Raw genomic sequence first — 13,940 nt, 5'->3', positions numbered from 1 at the left:
ACAGTTTTCTTTTTAAAATCGCACCACACACAGAAAATGCACTGCATTTGCTAAAGCATCCATGTATGTAACGGAACCGACCCCGACCGCCTTGGGTACTTCCGTTAGAATACCACTTCCGCACATCAACAACAGACACCACAGCTGACCAGGCAAGAGTAGACGACATCAGTCTTGAAGTAAGCCAGAAGGTAGACTACTTTATTTGAACACAGATACAAGATATATACACTCAAGGGACAGTCCCCCCTCCCTGCATAATGACACAGGGTGGGGAAATCTACATTTAGTAACAAGAGACACACTGGTATTCAAATGTCACACCAGCAAACAGTCCCATCAGGAGGGAGGGCTGCTGGAGACATCCCCCCCCCCCACTAAGCTAATACACATAAACATATACATCCCATAATAGTTTGCTCCCAAGCAAGACAATCAATAGAACAATGGGATGCAGCCACACAACACCAACCAATCCACAACCCCCACCCCACCCATCTCCTAGACATGTCTACATATAATTAGAACAGATCACCCTGTACCCCTAACAGGCACAGGGTGATTTACACATAAGAGGGATATGGGGAGCTGAGACAGGGGTCTCCCCACCTCTCCAAAGTGAGCTGGGTTCCATTGGCCCCCACCCAAAGTGACTCCCGACACAAAGTACCATTATGAATTAATCACACCCCTGTGCATCTGCTAAAGAGCAGCGCATTTGTGTGCACGTGATCTTGCACACATTCCCCAACATGCAGTAATGTGAACTAAGCCTTAACTGGGGTGTCTAGAGAATGAAAATAATTTTCAAGGGTGCCCTGACTAGGAAAAGGTTGAGAAACACTGCTATATAGTGTATACTGATGGTGTCAGAATACAATAGCTCCATGGGGGGGGGTCACACCGAACATGTTGAAGGGGGAATGGAATTGTTTTTTGTTTTTTTTTGTTCAACCTGCTTGTTGAACAAATAAAAATGCTTACAGGATAAGTTCACCTTTTAGACAAAAATAATAAGTGCACATTTTTTTACAGATAATTGGAGGTATTATTTTTGTCTACAGGAGCCTGGAAAGCATTGCACCAGCGGTCAGTAGATCACTGATCCCATGCAGGTCTCCTACACACCTGTCATAATATCTACTTGCCGTACGGGATGTACAAGCAAGCAGATATTCTGACAGGAAGCAAATTTTACAAATAGTATGGGGAAACTTCTCACTGTACTATCTGTCATAGGGAGGGGGTGAGGCAGGCAGCAGCTGCGGCTAAAGGAACATATTACATGTTCCTCCCTAAAAATGGGGGAAACATATGACATGTTCTCAAAGGTGGACGTATCCTTTAATCTATGGCCTGCCTTATTCTAACTCTTCTGAAATACTCTGTACTACTGGAGAACTCTTCTCTTTTCCCTATCTAAGGCTTGCCATACACAGTTAGAAAATCATTTGAAAAATCCTTTGATATGCTTGATCGTTCAACTTTCAAAACGTTAATGGGCTAATTTCAATAATAGAAATGCGAAGTTTTATGGCAGAAAAACAAACTGTCATGTTGGATCACTTGAGCCAGGACTATCGGTTTTCTAAACATTAGTAGTGGAATCGATCGAAAGCCATTTGAAAAAATCTACAGCACATGTACGTGTTAAAATGTAACCCCGGAAGTTGCAAGCAACGAAAAAAAAAGAGCTTTCTTTTTCATACTCTCCTCTGCTAAAATACTCTACTTTGCTAGAGGACTCTGCTCCTCCCTCTAATGCTGGCCATATACTTGTAGAAAATTTTCCTTTTTAGAACATTCAGTTTTCCAATGGTTAGTGGATGCAGACTGACTTTTCATTTTCAACTATAGTGATAGAAAATTCGAAGGAGCAGGATGGAAAATGTATCTGAAAGAAAATTGTAACTGTGAATGTGGCTTTCATTTGGGCAAAATCATACATAGTGTAACGAAATCTGTTTAACCACTTCAAGTCCGGACACTCACCCCCTTCCTGTCCAGGCCAAATTTCAGCTTTCAGTGCTCTCACACTTTGAATTATAATTGCGCAGTCATGCAACACTGTACTCATATGAATTTTTTTGAGACAGATAAAACTTTATTTTGGTGGTATTTATTCACCACTGTGATTTTTAATTTTTTGCTATATAAATGAAAAATTCCAAACATTTTGAAAAAAAAAGTGTTTTTATTCTAAAATCAAATAATAATAAATTCCAAATAAATAATCTTTCTCTATAAATCTTGGCCAAAATGTATGCATCTATTTTTGTAGTAAAAAAAAAAATAACCCAAATTAGTTTATAACCAAAAATTATAATCTTTCAAAAAAATTGTTTGCCATTTCTATTTTATTTTTTTTTGTATTATTATTTATGGGTTTTTTTTTTAAACATACTGTCACCCTAGTGACACTGTACTACTTGTGGGGGGTGAGGAAGATTTTTTATTTTTTACACTGATTGCTTTTACACCCATAAAGGCTGTAAAAGCAATAATTTCTCCTTCTCTCTGGCTGCATTCTTGCAGCCATTGAGAAATACTGTGTGAACTGTGATTGGTCACAGCTTGTCACATGGTACAAGGCTGTTGTGAATAGCCTTGTACCATGTGACCTCTGTGATCATTCAGATTTCACTAGTAGTAAGCAATCATGTCAGAAGTGACATCTTGCTTACTACTATTCATGTGATCACTGTTTGGCCAATTAGTGATCACATGATCAGGACCTCACACAGATGACCTGTACAGCGATCGGTATTCAGTGCCACGTGCTCCTAGGGAGCGCACACAAGCAAAGAAGCTGAAAGGATGTTTATAAACGGCCACCCATTCCTGCAATGCTCTCGTCTGGCTGTTTATATACATGGGCCAGACGGGAAGTGGTTAATAGGTCTGGGATTACATTAAAATAGCATGTCTGGGTGAAATATTAAGGGTTTTCAAACAAAATTAATTTAATCGATGATAAGAAAGTATGTATGAAATTTGACCAGTATGTAGTTGGCTTAACTCTTCTCTCCTGAAAATAATCTGCACTGCTGGAGGACTATGCTCCGTCCTCTATCTAAAGCTCACCATACACTATATGATCTGATTGTACAATCTCCTTTAGATCTACCAACAACTATGTAGTGCAAGTACTTGCCTGATTGGATACAGAGTGATTAGATCAGTGGTGGCTAACTTTCTTGATATTGTGAGCCTCAAAATTGGCCCTCGCTATCAAAGCACCACACATAATATTTAGTGACAGAAACAACAAACACACAACAGGATATACTGTAGTAAAAGACTATAAGCATCAGAGATGGCCAGAGACTGTGGACATGATACTAGAGATGACCAGAGACTGCAGACATGGCACAAGAGGCGGCCAGAGACTGCGGACATGGCACAAGAGACGGCCAGAGACTGCGGACATGGCACAAGAGACGGCCAGAGACTGCGGGCATGGCACAAGAGACGGCCAGAGACTGCGGGCATGGCACAAGAGACGGCCAGAGACTGCGGACAGGATACAACAGATGGTCAGAGACTGCGGACATTGTACAGGAGACTGTCAGAGACTGTGGACATGCTATAGGAAAGGTTGGAAACTGGGTACATGCTTTAGGAGACAGTCATACACTGGAGACCTATTACATGAGACTGTTAAAAAATCACTGCCATAACAGGACAATAAGGAAACACAGATTTGCATCTGCAGGGGCTCAGGTGGGTCACACAAAAAGTGCCAAAGGGCCACATGTTGGGCACCAGGGGATTAGATAGTTTTGGTAAATCTAATGTTGGTTGAATATAGATTTTGTGGTCAGATTGTTATATGTATGGTGACCTTAAGTCAGGGTATAGATGGGTCAGTTTTTTTCATTCAACCAGCAAGGTGGATGGGGGAATCCGCCCTGATGAGCCATTGTATTGTGACAGCAGAATACATTGATCACTGTTACAGGTTATAGCCGGCAGCGCTGCTCAAGTGGCAACATTCCAACAGGATGGTTATACAGGAATCAATTCATATATTGACATCTGTTCAACTATAGCGGCCACATATGGATTGAAATTCAGCCAGGTCCTGCTGAAATGGCAGAATCCCATGCATGGCTGGCTTAACTCTCCTACTCTGAAATATTCTGCACTGCTGGATGACTCTGCTTTCTCCTCTATCTAAAGCTATCCATACACTAACAGATGTTCAGCCTGTGGGCTTTACAGTGTGGATGGACAAATCCCTTGTTATACCTATTGTATTTTGAAAATACCTACAAAAACACACATCTGACTGGATGCAGTTGATGTCCAACAATCTTCTGCCCAGCTCCTTAGGTTTTTCAATTGAGGGATGTTGGGCAGGAGACTGCCAATGGAGCCACCCATTAAGCACATTTCATACAGTATAAATCCAGCTTAACTCTTATCTCCTGAAATGTTCTGCACTGCTGGAAGACTCTACTCCTTCCATTATCTCTCATCTCCTGAAATAATTTGTGCTGCTGGTGGACTCCACAGCAGTGGGTGTATCTGGAAATCCACCTCCTGCACTACAGCCGGTTGATCCTAAATCACTGATCAAGTAGGGTTGCCACCTCATCCCTTTAAACCCGAGCACATAATAAGTTCTGAGGCTAATTTAATGCACATAAGGCACTAACTGAGTTAAATTACCACCTTAAGAAGCCACAGAACCTGTGTAAGTAATATGTGTTTGGTTTTAAAGGCATGAGGTGGCAACCCTACGACCAAGTGGAGTGGGGCTGATTGATGTCCTACACCATGCCTGGAAGGAAAACACTGCAGTCCTGAGCCGGCAGACACTACTCACTAAACGCATCTCGTAACTTCATTTTTAATTTTGTATGGCATGCAGCTTTACCCCTTTCCCACTGATGCAGTGTGGTACTGCATGCAGGTTTGGTGTACTTTCAGAAAGCGCATCAAAACCGCAAGACATAATATGGGGGAACGTAGCTAACCCACACCAAAACCATGTGTACACTGGGCCACACCTGCAGTTTGGTCAAATCGCACTGCATTAGTGTGAAAAAGGCCTTGCACAACTGTTGCAGATGGACTATTGTGAAATATTTTGAGCTCATTTGTGAGTCACATATAAAGATTCTGCTTTAATCTCTGAGGCGCTTATCATGTGTGGACACTAATTACATCTTTCAGCAGAAAAAGACGTCAACCATGTAATGCGGGTAAAATCTGGATACAGATTTTTGTAATGTAGATATTGTGCAGACTCATAGTGTTCCTAAAATAGCTTTGGTTTAGTCCAGTCACAGATGGAAGGATACCTTTTTTAGAACAATGGATGGGAAACCCAAACAAGCAGCTAAACACACATATTAAAGTTCTTTTCCCTGCCAAATAATATGTATTTTTTATCATCCAGTCCTGTGGTTTACACAGCTCTGCCAGGCAGGGAAGAGGACCTAATTTTCTCACAGCCACAGTTACAGACATTATCACCTTACACGTGCAGGCAAAATGTCGGGGTCTCTGCAAAAGGACATCCCCCCTTCCTTTCCATCTGAACTGCTAATAATTTTGATCAACTACAGTGGCCACACATGGATAGAAATTCATCTGGTCCTTGTTGAACCTGCCACATTTTGATCCATCTATGACCACTTTTATTTAGTATATATTCAATAGAGAAGATGGGACTTTCAGGGTGCATAATCATAAATACCAAACATACTAAAAATTTATATATGTTTTATTTTGTATTTTTGTACACTGAAAGTCCCATCTTCTCTATTGAATATTTGCAATTTTAAGGGATGTGGTGCAATAATCATATCTGGTCGCCCGCTCGCCACTTCACTGTTACTTTAGTTAGTATAGTTAAGTAGCCCAGATGATTCAGTTTTTTTTTTTCAACCAGCAGGTTGAAGAAACAAAACAAAAACCGACCTAGTCTCCCAACCTACACATTAAAGGTGAATGAGGGGATCACTCCTGCTGATCTATTGTGTTCTGATAGCAGGGAGACTTCCACATCATTAGCATACAATGAGCAGTATTGCAGGCTATAGCCTGCAGTTCTGATTGAGTGGGGAAAATCCAACAGGGTGGCTGTATGGCTGCTGCCCCCATACATGGATCAAAATTTGTCTGGTCCCTGCTGAACCCGTTGCATTTCAATCCATGTATGACCAGCCTTAGTATAGTTATAGTTTGTATCCTGTGGCGTACCATCCATGGGTGCAAAGTTTGCAATGCACATGGGCCCCAAGTTGGATGGGACCCACTGAGCTCTCATACCCTCTACACCCATGTATGATACACTGCTGAGTAGGGTTGCCACCTCACCCCTTTAAAACCGAACACATATTAATTACACAGGTTCTGAGGCTAATTTAATGCAGATAAGGCACTAAGTGAGTTTAATTAGCACCATAATCAGCCACAAAACCTGTGTAATTTAATATGTGTTCAGTTTTAAAGGGGTGAGGTGGCAACACTATTTCTGAGATGCTGCAGTCATGCCTGTCATTGCCCGATGTGTCGCTTCCTGTCACAGACTCAAGTTGCAGCTTCTTGTAAAAGAAAATTGCAATGTAATAGTAACTGCCCTCAACAGAAAGTGAACTATGTACAGTCCTCAAAATTAGTCTTCTGCTTTCTTCTGCTACGTTGGGGCCCTTGAAGATGTTGGTGCACTTAATGGTGATGGTGTTGGATAATCCTAAAATGGGATCCTTAGAACAGTAGGAGGGGCCAGGTAATGGGTTATCAAACTTCACAAAGGGTCAGCATTGTAAAAAATATTGGCTCAATGACCCACTCACCAGCTCCCTCGGATCAGCTGCAGCAGGGTTTGCCGATGGAGAGGCCCCCTTTAGTGTGATGATGATTCCGGGTGGCTTCCTTTAATGGTCTGGTGAATTTGTGTTCCCACTGGCACAGTAGCAGTCTGTCAGCATCCTTGAAGTAGACCTCGTTGGCAGGAGGACCAGATCACTATGCAGGACTGGATGCTCTGGTTCCCCCAGTAGTAGATGAACAGGCTTCAGAGCAGGATCTGGAGACAACAAGTAGGCAGATACTCTACAGGTCTCAGTCCAACGATCTGCAGCTACAGTGAGCGGCTATCCAGAGGGTGCAGATCCTTCAGCTCTCCTTCTTTATCTCTCTCTGCTGCAACTCCTCACCCTCTGCACTGGCTGGCCTTGATCTTCCAACAACCTCCGCTCTTTCCCGGGCTTTTCCATTTAAACCCCCTCCTTTGGACTCCACCTGCCCCAGGTACATTGGGGCTTGTAGTTCCATTTCCAGCAACGGAAATGGCACCACTCATGGCCCAAATTACATTTTCTAGCATTCCATATCCTATCATTGAAAATCAGGAGTCCAAGGCCACTTGTGATGGAACAGGGGAACTGCATTCAGCAAATTTTACAATAATACATTTAGGGCTCTGCATAATACAATAACAGCAATTCTGGTTACAGTGGTATTTAAACATCACCAAAAGACAGCTCTAGCCGTCTAAAAAAATTTAATAAAATACAGTTGGGTACAGTGTCACATGACAGAGTAATTATCAAAGTATCACAGTGCTGAAAACTGGAAACCGGATAGGAAGCGGTATATACGGGCTGGTTTAATAGCAGCAGTCACTGAAGAAAGTTTGGTGTTAGCAGGTGTGTCTTTATTACAGCACTGACACAAATAGAAATCCTTTGACAGGAAAAAAGATAACATATATGTATTTCACCTGTATATTTAGCTGTTTTTCTGGTGTTCAGAATCATCTATAAACATAGTCAGTTAATGTCACGGTCTAGCCTACCATTTTTCCTTTGACAGTTTCCCCTACCTTTCCCCTTAAAGGTAGATAGACTTTTTTTTTAACTTACCTTCCTGGAATCAAGAAGTCCCCATGGGCCATCATCCAGATGCCTACTATGTCCTCATTGAAGCTCAGAGGTTGAATCCAGGAGGGTACGCTACATCACCTCTTAACCCTCCACCTCAGTGTGTGCGCCCTGTGCAGCTGCTGAGGGTGACAACGCTGCAGTGAGTTTACTGAAGTCTTTACAGCATTGTCACCCCCCTGCAGGAAGGCAGAGCCACTGGCAAGATCCATAGCTACATATTTATCCACTGGCTTACTGGGCGAATTCTGACATTTCTTTCCTACATGTAGCTTGAGGTGATTGTAGCCGTATTAGTGCATTTGCGACAGAAACAATTGAGTACTGTCCGTGATACTTTTTTTATTTGCACTAACATACAATTTTGAGGACAAGCTTTCGGGGTATGTCCCCTTCTTCAAAGTCCAAACAGTACTATTACAAATCACAAAGTTTAAGCAGAATCTTAGAAGGGATTGATTGATTTTTTTTTTTTTTCTCAATCCCTTCTAACATTCTGTTTAAACTTTACAAATACCAAATGAACCGTTCTAAATAATGAACTGTCCCTTTAAAACGCCAATATTTTCATTTTCACTTCATCACGTGATGTGACGTAATGCGTAGGGTACGCCGCTGATGTCAAGCCGCAAACCAGAAGTGCACGTGCCATCATTTTGGACAAGGGATTCCTGTACTTTATTCAACAGTTACACTGTATAGTGAGTTTTTTACCCTGCAGTGTCCCAGGTGGACACTTTTAAATGTGAGTGTATTGGATTATTATTTTAATAAAGTTGGTTTTTATTTGGCAATACTTCACTATATGGAGCATTTTTTTCATATGATTGTGGAGCATTTTGGAGGATTTTAAAGTGCTGATGATGGCGAACATCTTTGTACCAGTATACCCTATCGAGTTAAAGGGAAATGTGTAGTTTGACCTGGTATTAAGGGCCAAACTTGGAGGTGAGCGCAATAGTTTGTTGGAGTTGGCTGAGCACTAAGGGGAGACACAGGAGCACAGTACATGCAGTAGTGTTATCACACTGACCCACTTGGAGTACAGTGAATTTAAAGGGACGGTTCACCATTATTTTGAGACTATATTTATGAGACACTTGTTGATGGTATATTTGGAACACGATGCACAGGAGATATACCGCACAAGCACACGTGAAGATATTGGAGTTTTAAAGGGACAGTTCACTATTTAGTACGGTTCATTTGGTATTTGTATGCACTATTCATTTCAGCACTGGTATATGCAGTTCTATGGGTATTTATGTGTATGTGTTGATATACATTTGATGTAGCACATATTATTACTGTAACAAGCACAATTGTTTGTTTTCACTATTCATATATGCACATTTTATATTAGCACCATATTTGAGTTTATAGTACTGCGCTGCATTCTTTATTGATTTATGGTTTACATGTGGGAACATTTTACATGCTAGCTGCACAGTTTGTTTCGTAGGAGGTCCATTGCGCTGAGGGTTACTATACTTAATTCAACTAGTGCAGAATGATCTTTGGACAGTATGTTTTTTGAGGGTACAGTTGAACTTTAACTGAAGTCTGATTAAAGATTATAGTGATGATAGAAATATAGAAACTGCTGCTGCCTTTTTTTATTCTCCAGAGCTTGTTATCATGATCCTGACCTCTCTACCTAAATAACGACTCCCATCCCATGTACATGTTTAGGATTAGTGGCATGAAACGTATTTCATGGTAAGTTCAGTCAACACTTGAAAACAAATACTTGGGCAGCCTGTGTTATCGCTGAACTTGATTATCATGACTTCTGTGCATTTTTTCTTAGTTAATATTTACTAGTGCTGCGTTTGCAGATATACTTGAGGTTTCCACTCTTGAGATTTCAACTTTTCACACATAAAACTAAGATAATAAACACTCAGCCAACCACCACCCAGCTATCTTCTGGTGTCCTGGATGTCAGCACTTATCATAGGATGTTTTCAATGTCTACACAAATTATCATTGTAACATTTGTCTGGAGATAATATTTGATGTGATGTGCATATTTCATGTTTTAGTCTGGGTTCACACTGTAGCAGGCCCACGTGGGTGTGTTTGCGCAGGCACAGCAGCCCGTTCATTTGAAACAAAAATTCATTTTATTATAGTTTCCTTGCACGTAGTTGGGCATTCTTTGCAAAGTCGAATTCCACTGCATTTTCTAAGATCTGGGGATAATTATCTTGTAAAGTGCAACTTCCCTTGCAAAGTGAACAGTCCATTTGCCTTTAGTAAATCAATCCCACAGCATCAATGGAAAGGGGCTGCTGGAGATGGTAGGTGCAGGGAGGAGCAGAGGACTGATTATGCTCTCTTCCTTTCCTTCTACAGTAGCTACAATGTAGGCAGCTAGAGCAGGAGAACAAAGGTAGACATGGGCATCCTTAGCTAATTAAACATGGGGTAACCAACCCTGGGATAGATTTTTATTGTCTGTGGACAGGTGAGAGGGCAATGTTAGATGCAGAGAACAGAAACCCCACAGATCAGTCTATTAAATATAACACATTGTGAAGAACCAGGGGTGGATTGACCATTAGAGCACTCGGGCACTGCCCGAGGGCCCAGGGTCAGTAGGGGGCCCCATGAAATGCCCCTGGTACCTTTCATAGGCTTTTTTGGGTGTGCTTTGAGTGTGGTCAAGGACACAGGGGCCCCATGATCCCCTATTGTCCGGGGGCCCCATGAGTTGTCAGTCCTCCCCTGTGAAGAAATGATCACCAAGGAGGTGTTAAAGGAACAGCTCACTCATCCTGAAATGATAGAATAACACACTTCATCGTTCTTGTGGTGAGTACATTTTTGGGTGCAGTGGATTGACATCTATGAAGAGATGTAATCAAGAAAGCAATCTCTGCTAACTATTGCTCAATATACAGTAAGTCAGTTCAAGGAAGATCAATTGAAACTGTTTCATACGGAAGTAGTTTATGTCATAATTGTGTTAGATAATGTTTTTTTTCATTTTGTTATATATTGATTCATGTCACAAAGTGACCGTCACTCATGTTAGTTGCTGTTGTCAGAAGACATTTCTTACCACTTAAATTGAAATACACTAATAAAAATAATATTCTTTTTTTCTTTTTTTTTTATTTCAATGGTTTTTATTAACTTTTGTAAACAATTTAACAAGAAGGATTAGCGCAAAATACACGCCCACACAGGGGCTATCAATGGTACATAAAAAATAAAGAAATCAGTATTGCAACTCCAACAGTACAAGAGGCGTGCCCATGTAGGGGCTATCAATAGCACAAAAATACAGAAACAGTGATATAACACCACCAAGAATTTCCAGCCAAAGGCAAATATCTATCGCCTCACGTAATCAAACCAAAAAATAAAAAGAGGAAAAAAAAGAGTAAAGAAGGAAGAAGAAAACAAGACCAGAAGCAGGGATCCGGGAACGCTACCCCCACGCTCCCAGACTAGCCAGGCAGAGCTTGGGAAAAGCATATGTGAACCACGGCTCCCATATTTTCAAAAATTGTCATTTGGAGTCTCTTCATTGAGCATCTTAGTGGTCATTCGGTCCTGCGCTCCCTGAAGAGGGACAGACATTTAGCTATAAACGACCAGTCCTTATTCCAGTCCTCTAGATCCACGATCTTCCCCAAGTCACGCTCCCACTGGACAATATATGATAGAGAATTACGCATTGGGCGCCTATTCAAGGATGCATAGAGTAGGGAAACAAGCCCCAGGGCGCCCGGACGCTCTTGGCAAAGCTGTTTAAGGCTGATTTCTGATATGGAAAGGCGGAAGTGCCACGCAATGAGGTCAACCAGTGCCGCAATTGAAGGTAATGGAGAAATAATATTCTTTTTTTTTAATGGAAAATAAGGCCTTGTTCACACTTGAGTGACTACCACTAGAGTGGTTGATAAGCATTTTTAAAATCTCCAACCTCCCACCAGCACACCTGTCACATAGTTTAATGATGACATGACAGCTCTGTTAACACAAGGGAGGTTGCATCACTTTGTGGTGTGCCATGGCAAAAATTATACCCCTCTATAATTTGGCACTTGTACTGCAGGTGAACATGACCTTTTCAAGTTAATGGGTGCTAGAGGTATTCCTATACAAAAATCCTGTTCAGCTGTCAAAAATAAAAGGCATTTAGGATAGGGCAGTTTCAGCTTTTTGAATATCTGTCAGCCACTCCTGTACCGCTCTCTGAAGGGGATCCACTGCAGTGTCTTTTTGCTTTAGTCACAGATAAATAAAACCAAACTGGCACAGTTGGCAAGATGCCTTACAAAAATGACATTTTCTGCTCAAGTGTAGGGGCCCAGGGGGCACACCCAATGATGATTAAAGGAAGAAATATACCAAAACTTAATGGAACTGACATGCCTCTATCTGATTGGGTGGAGAGAATAAGGAGTACTCCTATGCTATATATGATAGCTCAGGAACAACAGGCTGATTGTGATATGAACTGTATGGAAGAACGGGCACTTTAGGAGATATTGTTATTGCCGATAAGGATTGCAAAAATCTTTACAAGAATATGCTCTGACCCTGAAACCCTGAAAGAATTATAAAATACATTCACTGACAAAAACTGCAGTTAGTTTGATAACCTAGCAGAAGGGAACAAGATATTCTGCAACCACTTTGTTTTAGGAGCTGGACATTTTGGTGAGCATCGATGAAGAACTCTCTTTAGCCAATGTCCAAAAAAGGTCTTGGAGCAATATCAAGAGAAGGAAGGGGGACCTTGGGTCATTATCCAGACTTCAACTCGGGCACTATTATGTCTGGAGCAAAGCCAAGCTCTTGCACAGACTATGGTTCTGGGACCAGTTATCTAAATTAAATAGTTTTAAGCAGATTGTAAAAGATTTGCAGGAATCTATGGCAGAAATATGAGCAGAATGTTATACGTGAAGCAGCAATGTTTGTCAATGTAATTAGCTGGGACACCTGCCTCGTAACTGACCTCAAAATGAAGAATGAAACATAGCAAAACTTTCAACCAAAACAACCCACAGTGTTTATTATTTTTTTAAAAGCCTCGAAAGAAATGAATAGTGGATTGTTTTCAAAAAGTTCAATATTGAAAGCTAACTTAGGAGGATATGAATCCCTCTGTCTTATAGAAGCTGGATCAGAAGTAACCGTCATGACCTACCAATTTTAAAAATGTGATTACCATCAAGACACTATCAACTTTTCCTGGATTGCCCTCGAAGCAGCTCTTAACCTCCCATTTGAAGTCATAGGAATCACATAGGTGGACATTAATGTTTTTGATTATACGTTAAACCAAAAAGGTGTAGTAGTAGTCAAGCATTCACCTCAATCTGAAGTGTATGTTATCTTTGGAATGAATGATCTTCTGGAAGTGGATGGTCTATCATTGGCTCCATGTACCACTAAACATAAAATGAAACAGAGGGCCTTACAACATGTTCTTCAAGAAGTATAAAGAAACAAGAATTTCTTCTCCTGACATTTAGATGATAATGGTTATACAGATGATCTCAGTCATACACAGGGCCAAAGCTAGACTATTTTGCTCCCTAGGAAAGACCAGCTACGTGCCCCCCCCCCCCCCAAAAAAATAAATGAATTAAAACTTTAAAAAACAGTAGAACATATTAAATCAACAAAACATGAAACTGCTACATTTCTTTTTATTTGCAAAAATAAGTGCCATAATATGCCACCACCACCAATATTAAAGACAAAATCCGTGTCACTAATGGACTGTATCTGTGGCTGGCAGTGGCAGGGTGACAGTTGCAGTGAGTGGAGGATGATGGATCCACACTCTTACAGATTCCAGGGTGGAATTCCCCAGGCAATGGTGGGAGATAGATTGCTATGACTGCAGGCAGCCCAGCCCACACATACCTACACACAAACACATAGATTAGCAGGTCCAGCAAGCACTAGAAGAGCAGGCTTTGGGATTGTGATGATGTCATCACTCACTGACACATTGCACATGTGATGGATGGCCGGGTGACACTCACACAGACATGAGACATCAGAGTCAGA

Source organism: Staurois parvus, unplaced genomic scaffold (genome assembly GCF_062004578.1).
Source record: "Staurois parvus isolate SC_StPar_1 unplaced genomic scaffold, SC_StPar_1.0 ptg000629l, whole genome shotgun sequence".
NCBI lineage: Eukaryota > Metazoa > Chordata > Amphibia > Anura > Ranidae > Staurois > Staurois parvus.
Note: the sequence above shows the minus strand (reverse complement) of the source record.